The sequence below is a fragment of the Ixodes scapularis genome, unplaced genomic scaffold, assembly GCF_016920785.2.
Source record: "Ixodes scapularis isolate PalLabHiFi unplaced genomic scaffold, ASM1692078v2 PGA_scaffold11__112_contigs__length_91849675, whole genome shotgun sequence".
In the NCBI taxonomy this organism is placed as follows: Eukaryota; Metazoa; Arthropoda; class Arachnida; order Ixodida; family Ixodidae; genus Ixodes; species Ixodes scapularis.
The window spans coordinates 46,419,520-46,435,893 of NW_024609837.1; the positions used below are offsets into that span (position 1 = coordinate 46,419,520).

At 43.8% G+C, this 16,374-nt stretch overlaps 1 pseudogene; it reads left to right on the forward strand.

Annotated features, from left to right (window-relative positions):
* The window catches only part of LOC115321036, a 55,141-nt pseudogene extending 48,203 nt beyond the window's left edge, over nt 1–6,938 (forward strand).
* The last annotated feature ends 9,436 nt before the right edge of the window (nt 6,939–16,374 follow it).

Consider the following 16,374-nt stretch of genomic DNA (forward strand, 5'->3'; position numbering starts at 1 on the left):
GCACAATTTTAGCAAACTGTAATTATCAGGCACTATTGGGACAAGACTTTTAAAACCCCCAACATTGTATGTTGGACCCTTCGAGGTCCAATATCGTTTACACTGATGAGCATCAACACACATTTTGGTAAATGCTTTCGCCTATATTACGCACCTCCCATTCTTAATAACCTTCCCTCTGCGCTAGATGATGTCACATCTCGAGGAGCTTTAAAACGTCCACGGAAAGCTTTTTGTTCTGGCATGTAATGTTGTATTTATGGACTGATGCAAAGTTATTTTGCTCTGGTCACTCTCTGTGAACTCTGTGCATTGTGCCGTAGTGCTCTGCCTGTACATATTCCCGTCCGTCACGTTTCTCGCTCTCCGCTTGTACATATTCTCTTTTGTTACACGTTCTGGGTCTCTGCATTTTTTTATTTTGATTTATTGTGTATTGAATTTAATATTTTAGGGAATGTCCTTACATGCCTTTATGGATTTGATGGTTCTGCTATTGTACATTGATATACTTAAAGCACCTGCAATGAATATATTATTTTTTTTTAATTATAATTAATAATAATAATAATAATAATAATAATATTAATAATATTATTATTAGTAGTAGTAGTAGTAGTATTTTTTAAAAGAGGAAGAACAAGCCCCCGAAAGCAATTGATCTTTTCGATTGCTCTTTGCATTTTAAGGAGAAACGAAATTATTTAATGCCCGTCTACAGCCATCAGCTATTCGAGACTCAAGGAAAAGCCCATGGAACTTCACGAAAACTGTCCTCAAGGTGACCAGCTCATCTAGCATGAGAGCATCTAAACTCCCGGCTTTCACTTTCGCTCCAGTCGCGCAGTGCCAGCTCATCTAGCGCAACATTTTAGCGGTGAGCAGAAATACGCTTCTCTTCCATCTGCGCGAACCTTCTGCCCTAGTGCAAGAGGGCTACAGTGAGCACTTCTCGAAGCAGCATGAAAGTGGCAACCATCTGGCAGAGTCCCGGACCAAGCCCGCGTTCCATTTGGAATAGCTCGCCTGCTGAATTTTAAAAGAAGCTTTCATCGACTTTCAAATCGTTCCAGCTCTGCGAACTCTTCCCAACAATCGCAGCCTTCGTCGTATTGAGTCCAACTGTGCTACATTGTGCGGCGTCACGTGAACAAGAATCGGCAATCTCTTCTCGTGGGCGCGAAGCTCGATCTTATTTTCATCAAGCCCACGCTAGAGCCGGCTGATCTTCATTGGTAGACATGTGCACCACAGTAACAGTGCTCTGATTTTGCGGGTGAGCCTGGAAGTGTCTTTCTTACTTGCTTTTTATCTTCAACTTCATTGTCGAAAAGTAAACGCTATGGCAGGGCCTGAGTTTTGCGATCGATGCTCCGATTCGGTGCCAAAAGACGGTTGCTTTATAAAATGGGCGAACTGCGCGCTCGCCTACTATTTCATGTTCAAAGAGTTGTTTGGAGCAAAATACGAGAATCGGCGCTATCCCGTATGCTGGGGAGGATTGTCTAAATCAAACCTTGAAGGCAGTCTTACTCCGTCGTCTCATGTGGATCCCATTGCCTTTTTGGCAGAGCTGTCGAAGCTTGTGTTTGCGTAAAACCCTGCTACTTTCGGCTTGCGTAAAAGGACACCGTTGATTCCCTTCATGGACTATACCCGAAGTTCGACGCTTTATTATCGATGAAACAGATGGTCGACATAATGCGCGACTCGGTCGATACGATGCAGGAGTCCATTAGGTTTGAAGTCTCAGGTCACAATAACCAAAAAGCTACAAGCTGGAACCTGTTCCTTGCAATTCATTGTGTCGTCAGCAGGCACGTGAAATCCAACAGCTAAAACAAGTCAGAGCGATATAGAGCAATCGAATCGTCTCTCAAACTTAGAGGTGCATGGCATCCCATTTTCCCCCTAGGAGAACATTATGGATCTTCTGACGGGGCTTGCACAACATGTCAACATTGAGGGCTTCCATCCAGCAGATATCGTTGCTGCACATCGGCTTCCAACTACGTATAATGCAGTTCCGCCCAGTCCTAATCCGATTCTCGTCTGTTCTCATTATGGAGCACTGGAGGGGATATCGGGGACGCTTGAGTTATTTACCTTGTGATGATTCCCATCCCCGAATATATTTTAACACAAATCTCACAGATTCCAACAGGAAGTTATTTTGGATGGCACGAACCAGAGGTGAGGAAACGAATTTTAAGAATGTATGGGTCCGAAACGGAAACAAGTAAGCCTAACAGAGCCAGAACTCTCCCCTCCTACGCATCACCGACACTCGTGCACTGGATCAAATCACTTATACGTCCATGAGTAGCTCTTTTGCAACTTGTTACTCGATTCCAGATCGTAATTCATTTAATCATATTTTAGGTACAATTACTAATTATTGTTTAACAGTTCTTCACGCAATTATTAGAGGCTTAAAACAGCAGTGGGAGGAGTCCCGAATCATCGTAAACAACTTATATCCAGCTGTAGATATTTTTGTTCTTATCAAAATCGACGTGTCAGCATTTCAATGTAATCTGTTTATCTTGAATAGTTATAATGCATTTTTTTACACGCGCGATAATCGTACGGGTGGGGGTGTTGCCACATATATTAAAAAAATGGCTGCCATCGAGTCCAAATGTGTACTTTAAACATGAAAAATCAATCGTCATCAAAGTTTCGTACTGCACAACTGCACGTTCTTTTTATTCTTGTTGGCATTTTACCGGCCACCTTCGGAAATCCCCTTGCTTTTTTTAGGATAACTGGACATTGTTCTCAAGGAGTTGCGGTCCTAAGGGGAATTTTCTTTAGTAAGGGACTTGAATATTGACACATTGAAGTCTAGGAAATCTACAGTTTGTGAATACTTAAGTTTACTTTCAGGCTATGGAACTCAAAATACCATTAACATTCCAACAATATAATAAGTCCTGCCTGGTAGACTAGTAGTCTCGTGCATCGATGACATAAATATCAGAACTCCAGATGTACTTGTGAAAACCGCTCTCATTCATCAATAGCTTTTCGACCGCTACTTGGTAGGTTGCCACTTGAAACACCAAGTTGTTTAACAGAAACATGTTATAAAACACCGCACATGTATAATTATAACAGATACTATTAAATTTGACGGTTTAGTCGAAACCTTCAACTGGAATGACTTCCTGCACTCTACAAAACCATAGTCTCCTCTATACTGACAAAGCTTGGCAGATCGCCATGAGTCGCGGCCGCTTAAAGTAAAAAGGTAGAGCGGCGGACAACCGATGAGAGGAGAGTCATGTAACGGGCGCCCCGCGGCGGCGAAACGCCGAAACACACTTCTCCTGAGCGATGGAATGCCCGCTCGTGCTCCTAGCGTTCCTCGCGCGTCCTCGCCACTGCAAAAGCTGTGTGCTCACTACCAGCTTCCCCGAGAAATGCTCTCTGCTACCAGATCATCGCGCTCTAAAGCTGCGACCGGGCGCTCTATGGCTCCGTCGTCGAACTGCAAGGCTTTGTGAGTATAGAGGAGTCTATGACACAACCTTGTATTGTTTGCCCTGCTTTTGTAGCAATTTTTCAGTCTTTTTATGAGGCCTCCTAGAAAGTAGTCATTTTCAAACAATGATCAGATTAGCCTTGGCTTCACATCATTATCATGAGAGCCATTAGGGATAAAGAGGCGTTATGAATACGCTCTCGTCACGTTCCTCATAATCTGGAGCTAAGAGCAGAATTTTGTTGCGCAAGAAACGAAGTGGCTGCGAAGAACCGATGCTCAAAGCGTCGTTACTTTCAGAAAAAGCTTTTAATGCGAAAGCATCAACCATGGAGGGAACCGACGTCATCAGCTTTGAAGCCGCACCAAACGGCCCCTTCCCCTGCCCCAATGGAGCGAACCCTGTCGCATTTAGCAGAAATCTGATGCATAGGCTCCCATCGGATGGCGGGCGTTATCAAGGATCGAGGTTCCCACTGGTTCTCGCGCGGCGTATTTCCAAGGGACGCCACCAGGGAAGCCCTCTCTATGGCGGCACAGCGCACGCTGCGGGCAAGCCGCCGGTAAGAGGTGTGGCTGTGGGGATTTGGCTGCACAGCTCGCTCGGGCAAACTCTGGAAAGGCTGCATGGCCGAGCACAGCGCGGCGCGGCCACTTAACAAGAGTTTACGCTCGGCCGTCCACGTCACTACGCCGCAGACGAACTAAGGGAGCGGAAGAGCGTCATTCATGCATTCGCATTCACAACTCATAAGAATTGCTTTAATGTACTCGGACTTTTTTTTTTTTTTTGAGACGAGGTCTAATTCACAAATATCCTCGGACTTGATAAACGCATTTTGAGGGCGGGCATCTCGGCGACGCATATTTGAGTCCCTACAGAAACGTTTCGGTTCCGACTTGCTGTCAACTGTTGAGGAATTCAACAAACCCTTTGCGACATCATCGGGAACTGCCAGAGATTTTGTAGGGACATCAATCGCTTCTAGTCATCCTGACAAAATATCTCCATCTGCTTTTTGCCCCCAATCGATGAACTCACTTTTTGATCAATGTCGCCGCCTCGGTGGCTCCGAGGCGAGAGCGCCGGCCTACGGATCCCAGGTGGCGGGTTCGAATCCCGACCGAGGTGCCCGCAATATGACGGAGGCTTATTACGGAGAAGGCGCCGTGCAACCGAGCTTTCGGTTGCACATCAAAAGATCCCCTGGTGGTCGAAATTAATCCTCAGTCCTCTGCTGGGGCGTGCCAGATGCCCGTTGTAGGTTTGGCACGTAAAACCCCTAAATTTGACTTTTTTTTTTTATCAATGTCATTCGCCATCAAGCGGAAAACGTGTCCAGGTATCGATGGTATTACGAGCTGGAGACCTCTGCCGAAATTTTTAAACTATCAAAAGCCTCATCCCTATTATGATGAATGGTGTCTCGTCGTCTTGCGACACTCCTGCTGCATTAAAAACCGCGCTCGTAAACCCTCTCTTTAAAAAGGGAACGCCAAGTCGGATGGACCGCTATCGCCCCATCTCAATCTTACTGTGCATTGGCGAGATATTGCAAAAACACGTGTCCAGTATAAGGAATAGTTTAGTCGACACCTCTGAAATTTTATCAGAGAGCCACTATGGTTTCGTAGCTGGACGAGGTACTCGGTCCTTGCTTGAGGATTTCACCGATCTCATACACACTGGATTTATAATACCTTATTTACGTGTGCCCTTTTTCTAGATATTGGTAAAACATTCGGTTCGGTAAGTCATAAGTTGCTTCTTCAGAAACTTTATAACTTTGGCTTCCGTGGTCCAATTTTTGCTTTACTAGAAAACTTCGTTTTTAATCGTTCTCAAATTGCAAGTGTTAAAAATTTAAGTTCGCGCGTAATGATAAAAGCGGCAGTTCCTCATGAATCTGTTCTGTCACCCTTACTTTTTAATTTGTATGTGAACGATATCTCAACCATAGTTTCCATCTGAATAATATTTCGGTATGCAGACGATACTGTCCTCATTTCTCGTCATCTGAATTAAGACGAAGCATTACATCTATTAACAGAGGTCACGACGCAGTTAATGGACTGGTTCAATAAAAATCGAATTAGAATTAAGGGGTCCAAGACACAATTTGTGCGCTTCAGAAATCCACTAAACAAATTGAATCTGCGCTTGTCGGTTGTCCTACACAAATCAGACTGTCGTAACTGTAAATGTCTTCCATTGGAGTGTGTTGATAATGTGAAGTATTTGGGCAAACCTTTCGACTATGATATGTCCTGGAACACGCATCTCTCACACATATGTGACAAATTTCGGAGTGTTAGTTGTTTACTCCTTAATGAAAAGTTGTTTATGCCATTTACCATCAGAAAGTCAATCGCGCACGCTCTAGGCTCCGGCATGCTTAGGTGCGGCATCACAATGTTTGCAAATTGCTGAACACTATGGCAAGACAAGGTAAATCTCGTTCTAAAATGTTTATATAAAAGCGTTGGATACCAAATGAATTTCACATCCGACATAGAAATCTTTGAAACTCTGCAGCTACCAACTTTATTTTTGTATTTCTACAAAGTGTTGTGCTTCGCGAATTATGGAACGATGACTTTAATCGTCCCTTCATTTCACGAAGGATTCTTTTCGCCACGCAGCTTGTTTTGAAACCCTTCGACGCTTTTCGCGTTAGGGTAAGAGGGTTCGCTCATATTACGCTCCTCTCATTTTCAATAAGCTTCCAGAGCGAATGTTATCATTCGAAGAGCCTTCAAGTGCGCCCTTGAACTACCAGAGTATGTGGCCACAGAGGACCCGCTGAGCACGGGCCTCTACAACACCATCGGGGAACTCTGGGAAGCCCAGCGGATATCACAAATTAAGCGCCTCAGAGAAACTCCGAACCGAAGATGGCTCCTGGAGCGGCTGTTATTGGCCACACCGAGTGGCTTATTACACCATGAGCCCAAAAGAGAACTAACACCAGCTATACGAGGCAAGGTCACGGTCGAGAAGATCCCAAAAAACATGAAGTCGGAAAGGAACGCCAATACAAGAAGAGTTCGTCCACCGACCATATCCACAATATGGAGCAAGAAGCCCGGAACCCTGTACGCCGACGCGGCCATCCTACCAAGAGGCAACACCGCCACCCTAGCCGTGGGCGATCCTCGTGGCAACTTGGTGAGGAGGGCGTCGGTCTACTCGACCCTCAGAGAACACGCAGAAGAAGTCGCAATTGCTCTGGCTGCCACAGGTACCAAACAAGACCGCATCACTGTCATCACAGATTCGCAACGGGCGTGCCTCAACTTTGCCAAGGGTGAAATAGGCTAACAGGCGGCGAGAATTTTCTCAAAAGCGCAGTTTAGAAACATGAAGGTCGTCTGGGCAACAGGTCACACGGGTGTCGAGGGTAACGAGGCGGCAGACGCCGCAGCCCGAGCAAGCCCTTGTCGGCTTTAAAGAACTAGACTGCTTCGGCATGAGTATAGTCCTCGAAAATAAATATTGTATTGTATTGTATTAATATTATTAATATTATTATGGTTATTGTAATTATGACTTTTATTACCCGATAGATATGCTGCAGGATGGAGCTATACATCAGTTAGATTGATTTGTGTCAACCGTTATTAATATCAATTGCTCAAAAACAAAACTTCTGTTTTAAAAACCCGCTAAGGAGTGTTTGCCTAGACAGGTACTTGATTTTGCATACGTCATGTTGTGCAGATTGCACATGTGTTCCTGTTGAATATGTTTGTGGTGTTAAGTAGATGGGAATTGTCTTCGAAAATTAGATTTATCCTGGAACACGCAGATGGCAAATATTGGCAAAAGTATGAGAAGAGTATCCTGTCTACTGCATTTCATTAAGCTGTTTGTTCCGATGACAATTAGAACACTTATTATGCAAACATAGGGATACAGTATTTTAAGGTATTGTATGAATTTATTTATATATTGTCCCAGGCACTGGCATACCAAGACTGATGACATATTGAAAGGTATGCTGAGAAACGTAGCTTACAACTCGGAGCGTCTTGCAGAAGACAACTTGTTTAAATCAGTTCAGTTGCCTAACTTTGAGGCTCTACTTAAGCACACCAATATCACGAGGCACTACTGGGACAGTTCCTTTAAAAATCCCAAGTGTGTGACTAACCTTTCAGGAGCAATGAACGCTTTGAATTTCCCAGAAAAAAAAAACACGTTATGCAGAAAGCGTAATATCATTTTATGCACCAAAGATATTTACTGAGCTTCACGAAGGCTTACATAACACAGTGTCAGTGCAAAAATTAAAGAAAGCTCTCAAGTGTGTTTGCTACGGCCCACCTCAAAACCGCTTGAGAGAAAATTTGATTATTTTTTTATGCGATGCTTTGTTTATCCCAGATCTAGGTTTGATGGTAATGTGGCGTCACATAGCGTGAGTAATCATATTAAATTAAATTAATTTTACCTAAGTGTATCCGGAAACAAATCTTGTTAGTATTGAAAATTATCCGTTTCACTTCCCAAGCAGCATGCTCATCAAGGTGGCGTTCATCATACATGCCCGATACTTCGTTTCAGCTAAAGTTCAGACGTAGCCGATGCTACAAGCGCGAGCTCCAGGCTTTCAAGGTCCCTACCAAGCACGTGCGCTCGTGCGGTGCAAGCACTATTCAAGGCGACTTGCTCGCGCTTGTAGCATCGGCTTCGTCTTGAGTAAAGCTCAAACGAAGTATAGATGGCTTTGATGAACCCGTGCCTGGACCTGGTTTTATGTGTTCGTGTAAAAACATTATCATTATTATTATTACATAATTAATATTAATATAATTAGTTATTTTATTACTATTATTTACATTATTACTACAACTATTACTACTATCTCCTGAAGTAGATTGTTGTTTTATCTGCATCATCGTGAGGCCCTAAGACCTCTGCGAGTTTGCCCAGTGATTTTTTTTTCTCGTTGGTGCTCTTTTTCTTTTAGTGCCCTACACTATTTGTAACTACAGTCTTGGTCTGTTCGTCCCGACGTTCTGCTTCGCCTTTCTTCAATACGGACGTACAGAGCGCGACACTGTTAGCGCGAACAAGCGGTCGCCGGTTTTTCCAGTTTTTCTCTTCGAAACCAAGGGATTTCATCCAAGTTATTATTGCTACGGAAAGAGCTCATTTAGTTCTATAATGTAAGCGATAAAATTTCGTGCTCGCTAATACTATTTAGAAGTAAAATGCGAAAATGTGCCGATGTCGTGTTCGCGCTAACAGTGTCGCGATGTGTACAAGTGTACGTGTGTGTGTGTGTGTGTGTGTGTGTGTGTGTGTGTGTGTGTGTGTGTGCGCGCCGATGACTGCCGTTTTTTTATTTAGTGCTCCGACTGATCTGCTGGCCCAGCGGCTAACTGCGTTCGTCCTGCGGGAGCAATGACAATTTTTGTGTAATTTTCTTCTCTTCTTTTACTTTTACATACTGTGTGACAATATCCGAGCTCGCCCTTTGATTCTTCTCTTGCTGAATCTGGTCCCACAAGCCCTTGCCGGCTTTGACCAGGTCCGAAGCTGAACTTGGTAATTCTTCTCTCATGAATAAATATTATTATTATTATTATTATTATTATTACGTATGCTGAAAAGCGCCGTTCATTTCCCTGCATAGGTTAGTACGGATGTGTTTAATGACTGCCTTCTTGAGATCGAAAACGCAGCAAGCATGGTTAATCCTCGCAAACTATTATTATTAGGAAACTTCAATGTCCCGGATACATGCTGGGAGACAAACACTATTTCTTCGAGTAACCACAATGTCGAATTGAAAAGTAGTTACCGAATTGACTTTATCTCCTTCATGGGCATGAGCCAATTTAGCGAGGTGAAAAATGGTATGGAGGACTTCTTGGACTTTGTCTCTCAAACTTTGAGGATGTCTTGTTTGTGGAAATTAAATTTCCTTATGTGTCGAAAAACAAATATCATCCTCCTTTTGAACTAGCCTTAACTTTTACTGTACCTATAAATCGGAAATCGAAAACAGGATTCACTCAGGTAAGAAGGCTGCGCAACTTCGCGTCCGGTGACTATGTAGAGTAATAAACGAATTTTTATAACTTCGAACGCTCGCCCATTTTGGAATATTTTGATCATAACCATCGGGTTGTTCAATTCACTAAAGTGGTACACGACGGAATGGACCACTTTATTTCTATTAAATGACAACAAAATACTATAATTGTCATTACTGGTTTTCACCAAGTTTGAAAAAGCTGAAAAATATTCTGTCAAAAAAAAAAGAAAACGAAAAAAACTGGTAGCTCTAAATGGGAGTGGAAATTTAGACAATATAGGCACTCTTGCAAACAGAAACAGAAGACTGACTATCAAATATTCCCGGAGTCAGTGTTGGCGGATTTAAGGTGAAAACCCAATTTTAATATTTTAACGTGTTCGCTCTCAAGCTGGAGCACTAGAGCACCCTGAACTTAATTTGTTCGATGACAAGCATAAAACTGCGACCAACGTAAGTTTCGCCTTTGCGTGTCGCCTTAGTTCTTTTTATAAGGACAATGTAGATGGTTACCTGCGTCCATCATCCTCTGGCGTGAGTGGGCACATTTCTTGGCTGGCTGAGGATGAAGATATATGTTACGACTTCACAGCGCACAGACGTCTCACAAACAGGCACTCACTCGACTGCAGACACAGAAGCATGCGTGCAGCGCAGAACTCACAAATCTTTGTATTTTGTCTTCGTCTTCTTCTACGTATTATTAAAAAAAAACAAAAAAAACCTGTAAATTCTTTTTTCTTCGTTTTCTTCTTCGCCTATTAAAACTAATTTGTGAAATAGTCCGCAATAATCTCCTAAAGGTGAGGTAAGCTATTTCTTTTTGGCTGACAAGGTTGGAGATGGGCTTTTCACGCGTCCATTATCAAGCCTGGCAATATTCTTCGCTTCAATTATTTTCCTAGTTAGTTGGTTGTCGTCTCGGTCAAATAAGTAGTTGTGCCACACACCCGTAATCCCGGCAGTGCAGACCAAGATGCCCTGAGTGAGCTCTAGTAATATCATAGTGGTACTCACGAAGACGATCGTTAAGGCACCATCCAGTCTGGCCAAAATAGCGTTTTCCGAAGGAGAAAGGTAGGGAGTACACAACTTTTTATGTGCACTGTGAAAGAACTGTTTTTTTTTTTTGTTTTTTTTTTGCTTCGTATGGCTGCTCTTTGATCAATTTGAAGAAGCGTTCACTTTCTTGCAGAAGCTAGAGAGCTTGCTCGGAGCTGAGTTCGGTCACGTCAATGATGACTTTTTCTCTACTTTTTTTTAGTCCATGGGAGATGTTCTGTGTATAAGGCACACCAACAGGCCTAGTTGACCTGTCTCTTGGTGGGGGTTGAGTGGCCTCCCATCTTTTCATATCTTTGAGGACGTTCTCTGCAATCAAAATTAGTGAGACACTGGGGTACCCTGCTGATGTTAGGCGAGAGATTTGCGCATCGAAGCTTGTTGTCATCAAATGTTCGCATGATGTGTTAAGTGAGTTTTTGAGGCATACATTCGCGATGCCTCTTTTGACCGGCGTGGAGTGCGCAGAGTTGAAGTGAAGTAGCGGCCGTTTCTCCCGTGGCTCAACTGAGGAGCATACGTGATCGCTCGACACGGAAGAGAAGCAGGGGAGGAAACGGAGGAAGACGAGGGGAGGGCACAAAGAAGGAGGGAAGGGTATGAAGTGCCTCCCGTCCTCCTGCTTCCTTCTTCCTCCTCTATACCTTCCCTTCCGTACCCTATCCTCCTCCTCCTCAAGAGCTGCGCTCCAATTTCACATTACAGAGATTTGTAAACGTACATCCATTTTTTACATCCATCCTTTCTGTTATAAAAAAAAGAAAAAAAAAAAAACTCGTTAAGATTGGAATTATTTTAGAATATTTGGAACAAAAGCTGTCTTTAATCCTCTGTAGAAGTCTGGCAGCCGTGGAAATGTGGCTAACTAGAGGCCAGTTTGTCTTCTTTGCACCTTTCCTATGCTTTATGAAAGGGTAGTACATAACAGATTTTTTTTTTTTTTTTTCGTTTACAAAATGTAATAATTTCAAACCAGCACGGTTTGCCCCTTGCCACTCGACAACAACGGATGATTTCATTTATGTGTCTTTGGCATCCAAAGCTGTCTGCCAGAAAGGGTACCTTGACGTTATTTACTTTGACCTGAGTAAGGCTTTTGACGTGGTTGGTCATCGCCTATCAACATCAAAACTTGTTGATATCGGTGTTTATGGTTGGTTTTATGAGTGGTTAAAGACTCATTTGCCAAATAAAACTTGCGCTGTCCGTGCCAATGGCGAGCTTTCTCCGGAGTATTGCGCCACGTCCGGAGTACCTCAGGGGTCGGTTTTAGGCCATCCTCTTTTTTCTATCTTTGTTAACGATGTGTGTAAACATATAGCAAACTCTTCTTTTTTGCAATACGCTTTCCTTCTTGCTTTAAAGATACAGTTAAGGACTGATTGCACGTCAAGAGCTTAAGCGCGGTCTTTCTATCGACCTCCTACTTTTTCCGAACATAGGAGATAAACACATGGCAATTTTAAGACTAGAAGACCACTATTTTCGTTTAGCGATGACTGATGTCTAATGAACAGCCCTTATTTGGTCACGAATGACGGGCAGATACACGTTTAATGCGGTAGAAAACTGAGCTTTTTTTAGGAAGGGGGCGTGTGCCCAAAACAAGAACAGAGGTACAGACGTCGCGGACATCGAAGGCGGCGTGGCAGTTGATCGAGTGCCGGTGAAAGACTGATCGTGCACATGGAGGCGCGGCTTGTTTTTGCGCTTCCTGCGCATGCAGAACATTGGACCAAGAAAGATTAGCAACATTATATTCCGAGGGCGAACAAACTATAAAGTTTTCAAACCTTCTCGAATCTATGATTAACATGCAGAAAGATCAAACAAGCGCTGCCGGGATTAGGATCCCGGTTACCTGCGTGGGAGCCGAAGGCGCTGCCTAGTTAGCTAGCTGCGCACACGGCAATATCTAAGGCTAAATAAAGGGCGGTAAATCTAGTCTCCTGCTATTAAGCTTTATATCTTCTGCCATTACAGATAATTGTTTCGTCCATAACGTCTAAAAAAAAAAAATTGAAATTTCGAGTTTCCATGCAGATGTGGAAGCTATGTAATTGGAACAATTTATTTCTTTTAGCAGTAATTAGGAATGTAATGGAACGAAAATTTGAATTATATATCTTCATACTTTTTTTATCTTGAGGAGTATTTTGTTTACTTAAAAAACGAAAAGACCCCTTCTTACCCCCCCCCCCCCTTTTTCCCCCAAAGAAAAAAAAAAAAAAGAAAATCAAACAAAAATAGTTTTGGGCGAAACATGAAAGAGAAGAAAAAATAAAATGCCATAGGGGACTCATGAAGACATGCATTTTGAAGACCACAGACCGTTTGAGTTTAATTGTCCAATAGCTCGAGCACGAGCCATTCGGATACACAATATTACTGTCCCAGGCAGCACAAAACGTCGTGGAAACGTCGAGAAAAAGTCCCGGACGTCCGTGACGTCCCGCATGACTTCGATCACGTTTTTTCGATGTTGAGGTGACGTCCTTATATAACGTTCCATTAGAGTCCAATCAGTGACGTTGTGACGACGTTGTATTTCAACTCAAATGTCGTCAACGTTCCCACGACGTCGATGCACGACGTTCTCATAACGTCCAACGCTCACGTTTCTTTGACGTTGAACTGAAGTTCATAAATGACGTACCAATATCGTCCTGTCCGTGACGTGCTGGCGACGTCACGTTTCAACTTTAACGTCGTCATCGTCGCCACGATGTCAAGACAAGACGTTTTAGCAACGTCGAACACTCACGTGTCTTTAAAGTTAAAATAAATTCCAGTGTGACGTTACATTATTGCCCCGTCAGTGACGTTTCAGCGAAGTCGCGTTCACACCTAAATGTCGTAAAGTCATACAAGACGTGCTGGCAACGTCGGCCACTCACGTTTTGTTCGACGTTTTTAGATTTTCCAGCTCAATCTCCAGCCGCAGAATCAGTGTGGTCAAGGTGACAGTGCTCAAGAGAAGCAAACAAAACTTAATTTTTGAGAGGCTGAGAAGTTTAATTATTCATACATTAATTTGCGTATTTCAAAATGCTATTAATTTCACATCGATGCCGCTAAAGAGGGCATTTACAAAACTCAATGTACACGGAAGAAAAAAAATAATATGAAAGCATGTTCGGAACATCATTCCTTTTAGATGTGCTTGTTATTATTTTGGTTTGTTTAAAATATTGTTACGGGTTTAATTTTCGAAGCCCATGGCGTCTAGAAGGGATCGAATTGTACCATTCTTGCATTTTGCACGCGCGTTGTCGTCTTCCATGGGTCCTGGGCCCTGGCACGCGCCTCAGGGGCGCCGCTACACTATACCCTCTCCAGGTGATTTGAGACCTGCATCCTTTCCTAGGAGCATCCATACTGCTCCGCGACCACCCGAGATTGTTTTAAGGTTCGTCGATTTCTCTTCGTATTTTGTAACCCATGCTCACCTGCGCACAACCAAAAAATGTTCATCAACATCACAGTTCATCCATAACACCAACTTCCAGCGCCTTAGCGCTTTCGGTAGATCGGGCGCAAAGTCTTGTCACGTGACTGTCAGTACAGATCTGGCTATCGTTGCCACTGGTGACGTACCCAAACGAAAATCGCATGCCATCACACACTATATCAGAGCACAACTTCACTGCACAATTGCGCATTTTTGGAGTTGACTAAAAAAAAAAGACAATAAAATGCCCGGCAATGACGAAATCCGGTAGATACTGTCAACGGTTTGTGGAAATTGACATTCATGATGCCAACCCAGAATGGCCCAGATGACGGTCCAAAAAGCGTTCAAGCCCAGTCCGCACTTATGTACCGAAAAAACAAAACACAAAAAAAAAAGAAAAAAAGAAAAAGGAAAAAAAAAAAAAAACAGCCAGCACGGCGCGAAAGAGAGGGGGAAAGTTAGGCCGAGGAGGTGCCAGTGGCATCTCCATAGAGCCCCATGCGATGCGTCGGGAAACTCGGCAAGAAGAGGGCGAGAGAGAAAAGAGGGGGAAGATAGCGACGACGAACAATTGACAAGCCTAAGTTCCGGGTGCACGTATTTTCTCAGTCGTTCCCAAAATATTTCACTGAATCGGTCCAGCTTCTTCCGAAAGCCGGTCACTATACTTCGTTTCAGCTTCGGTCCGAGCGCAGCCGATGTTATGAGCTGAAGGGCCGATCAAACAGCGAAAGAGGCACAAGGTCATGGCGTGCTCTCTGCAGTTGATAGGACCAGCCGGTATTCGCCGTCTCTCTGTGCGCGCTCCTCCGCCGGCTAGTCCTATCATGTGCAGAGAGCACGCCATGACCTTGTGCCTCTTTCGCTGTTTGATTGGCCCTTCAGCTCATAACATCAGCCGCGCTCGGACCGAAGCTGAAACGAAGTATTCGCGACTCCAGCAAAACGGACGCCACCAAGCGGGAAAACCGGGAACCAGCCAGTCCAGGTCGCTCCGCGTCCCTCCGCGTCTCTGGTGGCTTTCGCGAACACGCGTTGTCGGCGCGATGGCGAACAGTGTAATTTCACGAAGGTCCGAAAATTTCTTAAGTTTGCCTGAGTGTTGATTAGTGTGGCGAAGCCTCAGTAGACTGTTTCCTTTCATCACGAGTTTTCGATTTCTTTGATGGGGAGGAATCGCGGAAAAACGTTTTGATTTCTTGTCTGTCTGGAATCACATTCAAAGTGACGACTACTTGGTAACTGATAAGGGGTTTCTTTATAAGGACGTAGAACAGTGGGAGGACGACAGATGAGTCATTTCACTGGAGGGAACACCAATGCTGCAGTCAAGTGAATGGGAAGGTTCGATAGCTGCTTTTCTTGAGTTTGGTTGTGTTCGATTAGCTTCAAGTTTGAGCCCCCCACGCCGGTCGGTGCGTTGGGTATTCATCTTGGCTGCTTTTTGCCGAAAAATCTTCTGGGCCACTCTGAAGGATTTGGGCTGATTTCGCAATTATTTGATTCATGAAAGCCTGCTCGCTGCAAATGAAGAATGAGGGAATTTATCTGTTTTCAAAAGGTGGGGGACGACGAGTCTCGCAACGTTAGAAGCTGTCACGGCATTATGATCTATCGCGCCTCCAATATATATATTATACCATCGTCGAATTAAGCCAGCAGCAATATACGTCTACATTGCTCAGGTTGATCGGCCACAAAAATACTAATTTTTTCCGTTCAGGATTCGAAGTCAAGTTCAGTGCAGAGAGGTTCTGCACTGAACTTGACTTCGAATCTCCAATGTATTGACTCTCCTCAGTTTGTCCGCATTCGTCTCCGTGTTACCGGCTAGAACCATTTGGCTAAGTTTAACTTAGTATCTCACTGTCTGACAAATATACTTTTATTCAGCAGTTCACCTAATAGCTAATTAACTAAGGTCATATTTCAAACCGAACAATATTCTAGTATCGCTTTAGTGGGACGTAGTACGTAATATAATACATAACCCGCTCGTCAAAATGACTTCTCGATTGCTACTAAAACCTGAATTGATGTACGAGTATCAGCTGCTCAGTGGGGTGCCGGCGGGTCAGCATGCTCCTTGGCTCAAGAAGCGCTTGCTTAATTTTCGTAATTTTCCTGCAGCCTGTGTTGTTGACCGAGCAGACGACTGAAGCTGTTTCTTAAACGCGGATACGCACAAAAGCCTGATTTCGCGGACAGATAAGTCGCATGGTCGAGGCATGCGAGTTGGCTGAAAATTACTGCCGCTGGGAGAATTCTGCAGTCATTGCCGCTTTCCTTAGATGAGCAAAACTGATTAGTATATACCGTCTTTT